This window comes from Carassius auratus, chromosome 7 (genome assembly GCF_003368295.1).
Source record: "Carassius auratus strain Wakin chromosome 7, ASM336829v1, whole genome shotgun sequence".
NCBI classification, from domain to species: Eukaryota; Metazoa; Chordata; class Actinopteri; order Cypriniformes; family Cyprinidae; genus Carassius; species Carassius auratus.
In genome coordinates this window covers 33875984-33883020 of record NC_039249.1, presented here as the reverse complement: position 1 = coordinate 33883020, position 7037 = coordinate 33875984, and positions in this window count along the sequence as shown.

Sequence of the window (7037 nt, the reverse complement as noted above, 5' to 3'; positions counted from 1 at the left end):
AAAAAAAAATGAAAAGGCTAATTATAATTTTACTGGAGTAATATTTTATTGGGGTATCTGTATTTTTACTCAAGTACTTGATTTTTGGGCCACAGCCTGATTCACTAGTTCACGCTTACATATAATTAGCTGAGGTATGGTATGAGTATTTGGCGTGCTGTCCAGGGAAGGACTCCGAGCTCGGGAATGGCCCGGACCTAGAGTACCCCCAAAATAGCAAATGTACAAGAGGGTCTGAGAATTTGTCTCGTTGGCAGGCCGGAAGGGCCTACATACTCCGGTGGGAGTGACTTAGAGTAAGCCCTACCAGCTGCAGGTACTGAACTACGTGGTTGTTGGCGCCCGGTGGGTAGGGCACGAGCCGATGCTCAATAGGAGCTTGTGGCGTTGGAACAGTGAGCCCTACCGGCCGATGAGGAGGAGCAGCGTGGTTGTGGTGCCCGATCGGGAGGACCCGAGTTGCCTCTACCGGAATAGGTCACGGTGTCAGCGTACGGGCCCTACTGGCTGATAGCCCCTGCTATTCAGTGGGCGAAGGGCCTAATGCTGACCGAGAGAGCCCATGAAGCCTCCGACAGGAGATTGAGACTCAGGATGACGGACATCTGGGTCCTCTCAGTTTGGCAGATAAAAAGCTTTGGGCTGGGCGACAAGGAGGACTCTGGCCACATCCGAAGAGAGATCCCGTCTCACGGCATCGGATGGATGAAACTTGCTTGTGGCCGGCAAGCATAGGCCTGACCGGGAGAACTCCCGCCAGACGTCTGAAGGGAGCGCACACATCAGACGGGTAAGCCTCGCCGGACAGGGAGAGTGGAAAGGCAAACCGGGCTGGGAGGACTCTTGCGGCATCCAATGGGGCATTAAACTCAGAACATCGAACGGGTAAGCCTCGCCAGGCGGGGTTAAAAGATGTGAGGATAGTTGAGATGTTTTTTTTTTTTTTTTTTTTTTGCAGGATTTGACGAGAGGTTGAGAATCGTAGCATCACATGGTAAAGCCTTGCCTACCATCAAATGGAAAGGTAAGTTGCGTGGCCGAGAGACTCTTACCAACGTCCGAATGGAGCACACGCATCGAACGGGTTAAGTCTCGCAGACCGTAGAGTGGAAAGGTAAAGGCCTGACTCGAGACTCCATTCTCTGAACTCTTGATTCGACTTGGACTCGCGGACTGATGACTGGTACTTGGACTCGAGGATATATAAAATCGAACTTGAGCATTCATCACGTTGTTTTTGACTAAATATGTTATAAAAAAATTATATAAGGTGTTACACTTTTCCTGTTCTTGCCCAAGACCAGCCAGGATCTATTTTTTTCCCTCACAGACACTGCTACCGCTCACTCTCTTTGCTTGACAACACACTCACTGACGTCACTCACTTTATGCTCGTGCATGATTGGCGGGCTCGAATCATGAACTTCGCCTACACAAATTTTGCATCTAATTCTGGAAAGAGCAGCGCTAAATGTTGTATGTGTAATAGCACAATCGAGGAAAAGACTGGTACAACTTCAAACTTTTAACAGACACCGGTCACGGATGCTCCCAGAAAAGTAAGTAAAAAATGCTTTCCATTGGCAAACGTTAGCTTTAAAAAAAAACTATTATTGACTAATGCATATATGATAATAAACACGTTGCTTTCTGACCAGTCGCGTGCCGTCACACACACAGATTCACTTGAACACATAAAAACGCACTCACGCTAAATCACTCGGTCACTCACACACAAACACACTCTCTCTCTCATCCCTCTCTCTCTCACTCACACACACAAACACATATTCTCTCTCTCTCTCTCTCTCTCTCTCTCTCTCTCTCTGCATATCGTATTGATTTTAATGTTTTAAGTATCTTTAAAATACAGTGTCCTGTAAAATGCACATTTCTTTATTCACCGTGTATTTCTATAATGCAGTGTTAAAGGGTTAGTTCACACAAAAATGAAAATTTCCTAATCATTTACTCCTCCCAATGCCATCCAGGATATCTATGACTTTTTTTCTTCAGCGGAAAATAAATTATAGTTTTTCAAGGAAAACATTTCAGGATGTTTTCTTCATATAATGGACTTCAATGCCTACCAACTCAGTTGGTTGCTATTGTTTCCTCAAAAAAACTTAAAATCTTTTCCAAAGTGACTCAACTACAACACTGAGTCATTCAGATTCCTGGGCACCACTATCTCTCAGGACCTGAAGTGGAAAATTCACATTGACTCCATTGTAAAAAAGGCCCAACAAAGGTTGTACTGCCAGCTGAGGAAGTTTAACCTGCCACAGGAGATGCTGAAACAGTTCTACTCAGCCGTAATTGAGTCTGTCCGGTTTACTTCAGTAACGGTCTGGTTTGGTTCAGCTACAAAATCAGACATCAGAAGACTACAGAGAACTGTTCAGACAGCTGAAAGGATTACTGGTGCTCCCCTGCCCACCCTTCAAGAACTGTATACATCCAGAGTGAGGAAAAGGACTCAGACAATCACTCTGGATCCCTCATATCCATGTTACCCCATCTTTGAACTTTTGTCATCTGGTCGGCGCTTCAGAGCCGCAAATACCAGAACAGTCAGGCACAAGAACAGTTTCTTGGTATTTGGGGTAAAAAGCAACCCCACGGTTAGGGCTTAAGGCTCAGAGTTGGGGGGGGGGGGAATCAGATCCAGAGGCTGAAATTTATCAAGAGCAGCAGCAGCAACGACTACAGCAGGACGTCTCTATGTAGTATGTATTGAAACTGTATATATTTGCTTAGCGGTTTTGCAAAATGACTAAGTTCCACTTTAAGGTGTACATGTGGAAAGTGCAGTTTGATGACAACATCGCATGTTGTTTACTTGATGTGCTTACGCGCCGATAGCGAAGTTAAGAACACAGAGATATTTGAAGCAGTTTTACTCACCGCATGCGGTTTCAACACACGATCGTGACCCTTTTTCATTGGGACTGCATTATCCTTAAGAAATTAACAATATGGAAATCCGGCGTCAAACTGGGCCTTGTTTGTAAAACAAGCATCTTCGAAATGGAGGAAACAAACAAAAACACTTGCACAACTCCGTTGATGCTCTGTAATAATAAACTCCATCCACTGGTCCCTTAATGCTTTTTTTTTTTTTTTGGTAATCTGTGCAGGGTTGGTTTGCCCTTGCAACCAAAAACACCCTTCTTTTGTGACATTTCGGTCTCTCGCTCTGATCAGTGAATGTCTCTGCTCTGCTCTACGGGAGCGTGTGCTCTTTCGGGAGAAGTGCCCTTAGCACCCATATAAGGAAATTCCGCTCCATCTAACATCACACAGACCCATACTCAAAAAAAACTTTCCGAAACTTGTGACAAACTTGTGATCAAACGTACAACTTAATTTTTGAAACTTTGTCCATGTTTAGCATGGGAATCCAACTCTTTAACAGTGTAAAAAATTCAGTATGCATGAAATAGCATTTCACCCCCCCTTTAAATCATGTTTATTTAATTATTGCTAAGATTTGCATATGGTGGTGTGTTCTTACTACATACAGAACCACCAAATTTTGCTACAAGTGTGATTGTATTCAGGATGGTGGAGAGTTCCTGCCTCAAGTGGAGGAGTTCAGGTATCTTGGGGTCTTGTTCACGAGTGAGGGAAGGATGGAACGTGAGATTGACAGACGGATCGGTGCAGCTTCTGCAGTAATGCGGTCGCTGTACCGGTCTGTCGTGGTGAAGAAGGAGCTGAGCTGTAAGGCAAAGCTCTCGATTTACCGGGCAATCTACGTTCCTGCTCTCACCTATGCTCATGAGCTGTGGGTCATGACTGAAAGGACATGATCCCGGATACAGGCGGCCTAAATGAGCTTTCTCCGTCGGGTGGCTGGGCGCTCCCTTAGAGATAGGGTGAGAAGCTCGGTCACTCGGGAGGAGCTCAGAGTAGAGCCGTTGCTCCTCCACATCGAGAGGAGCCAGCTGAGGTGGCTCAGGCATCTATTTCGGATGCCTCCTGGACACCTTCCCAGGGAGGTGTTCCAGGCACGTCTCACTGGGAGGAGGCCCGGGGAAGACCTAGGACACGCTGGAGGGACTCGGGGTCCCCCCGGAAGAGCTGGAAGAAGTGGCTAGGGAGAGGGAAGTCTGGACGTCTCTGCTTAGACTGTTGCCCCCGCGACCCGGCCCCGGATAAGCGGAAGATGATGGATGGATGGTGTGATTGTATCATATAATAGTTAATAGTGTTCATCGTCTGTTTGATTATGTCTTTAACACTTGCACTAACACTATGCACTTCACAGACACACACACACATAGCATGCGCACAAAAGTGGATTAGAGCCTGTAGTCGCTGAAGTTCTTGGATAACTCGTTAAATCCATTAAATGAAGGTGATAGAAAATGAGGAGTTGGTGTCCCACACATTTAGTGGCTGGTACACGACAACTCGTTCTTCTCATACATGAGAGATTAACTCTTTCTTAGCGTTACAAATAAAGTAAAGACAAAATAATAACAATTGGGCACAGCAAACTTATCATCCATAGTGGTTCTCACCTAGTCCTTCTCTTAAAGGAGCCGTATGTAGGATTGTGGCCTAAACTGGTACTGCAATCACTATAAAAATTATGTAGAGCGGTGTATGCCCTCCCCCTCCCCCCTGACTCGAGGTTGCCAGATGAGCTGCAGGATTCAGCAGAAATGTAGGCTGCTTCAATGAGCTTCCAATGGCAAGTGACGAACAGACGTACACAGTAAGTTATTTTTTTCTGTTAATTATGTTTATGCTTCGTATGAGAGATATTTTGATAAGTAATTATGTATTTAAAAAATATACTAATTGTCATTAGTTTAATATAATCGTAAAGATTAATGCTCGTATGTGACAGTATAATCGTGAATATTGTTAGTGTAACTAAATTACATTAGCTATGGTCATACAGGTCAACTTGCAGCATGTGTAACTTAGTCCTCGATATAAGTGAAGAACAAATGACGAATCATTTTTACTGAGGTAACATTAGGCTACTGTCTCAATTACGTTTCAAATTGGCATAATGGGCGTGCTAATGTTGTTTTCCTTAGCGTCTCAGCATAATGACAGGGAAACAGGCTCCTGTAATGCATTGCTAATGTTAGCATACGTCCATGTGAGCTAACGTTATGTTACTTTGCACAAACATGCATAACTTTGTTCGACTGTCATGAATATATGAAATGTCCATTGACATCAAGTACAAGTTAGCCAAGCATAGATTAATCTTACCTGTCCAGGAGAAAATTAGCAACGTTGGCGTCTGTGTTCAAATTCTTCTCCGTTTTCAGCCGTCTCCTTCTTTCAAAAGCATCTCTAATACAAATTCTGGTTTTATTTCGGACTTTGTCACAACAAATTTCTGAATTATAACAATGTCTTTTTGATTTAGTAACATTAGACATTTTTATCCGACTAGAGTTAGGGTAGGTTACAGCAAAGCTGGCAACATGGATCCCGAAACACTACTGACTTTGTGATTGGTAGATAGGTGGAGGGAGGCACGTCAGGCCAAAGCACAAAATGACAACATCAACATCAGTTGAGGGCTGCTAGTCCACATTTTAAATGACAATATCCTGGCCGGACTACTGTTGTCAGTGATATAAGTATTTGAAATGAACATTTCTTTATGTCTAGTGACACATCAGGGCCATTTTATGATTAATTTAAATAGATTTCTTACATACAGCTCCTTTAAAGACTGATCACTTGTGGTGATAAAGTAGAAGGACTACGTGAGAACCACTATGGTTGTTAAGTTCGCTCTGCCACATTGTTATTATTTTCATGCACACCGCACTATAATGTGATGCATGCAAAATACATAGTTTTGACTGTTACAAAATCTCCATCCACAAACAGATGTACATCGTCTGCAGATCTAAGATATTTCACTTAACTTTAACAAGCAATCTGAATGGCCTATATATGTGCAATATTTTAAATGAGCCCTCACTAACTAGTTTAATGCCACAGTTATGTTAAAACGCGTCTCATTCTTGTTTCTGTGGCGGTGTGTCGGTCTCGACATGAGGTGCGTGGTCCAGAGCGCTGTATGACTTATGCATCAGTTCAATTCAACTTCACTCCAAATATATGAACTTACCCTGTTTTGAATACTTTATATTTAACATGTTCGTTTATGTCTAATATTAGTATTAACTGTTGGACTTTAAATGAAATCTACTTTTGATTTTCACCGCTGACTGATTTGTCACAGGACGCGCGACATGACAGTTGCGTCAACTACATATGAACTAGCTGTTTTAAATACAGCATTTTTATATTTAACGTTAGTTTATCAGTTTTTCGATTTCCGATTTCCCCAACCTAAACTACAATCTTAAATTTGGCGCTTGGTGTCTACGTCACGGCTCTCAGCCCGCCCTCTGTTCATCGACAGTATTCAGGCTAACAATTTTCTCCTATCATGTGTTCCCTGGGATCCAAACCCTCAACCCCATGCTTGTTAACACAATGCTCTACCACTTGAGCTACAGGAACACTATAATGTGCATTTATATATATATATATATATATATATATATATATATATATATATATATATATATATATGAGATCTCCTTCAATACTTTCAGAATCTTTACTTATTTCAATGATTTTGATGTTTCTGTATTTTGAAATATATATTTTATTTTAATATATTTTAATTACAGTATATTTCTTAAACAAATGTAATTATTTTATTTATCAAACTATGCAGAAAATAGTACAAACTTTGCTAAAGTGATTGCTTTGAACAAGTATTAACTAACTTTGTATTAACTGACATTATTTTAGCTGAAGTATTTGTATCAATACTAGGTCCCGCTTTACCACCTCATACATTTATAAGGTTTTTAAACAAAATAAACAACTGAATTATTTATTTTCATAAATTATGTTGCTTGATTAATATCCAATAAAAAGTATATATTTTTTTATTTTCTACAATTATACATTTTAGGCACTTTTTTTTCCTTAAGATGGGCATTTAGCCCCGTTGTACCCTATATTTTATAGAAACG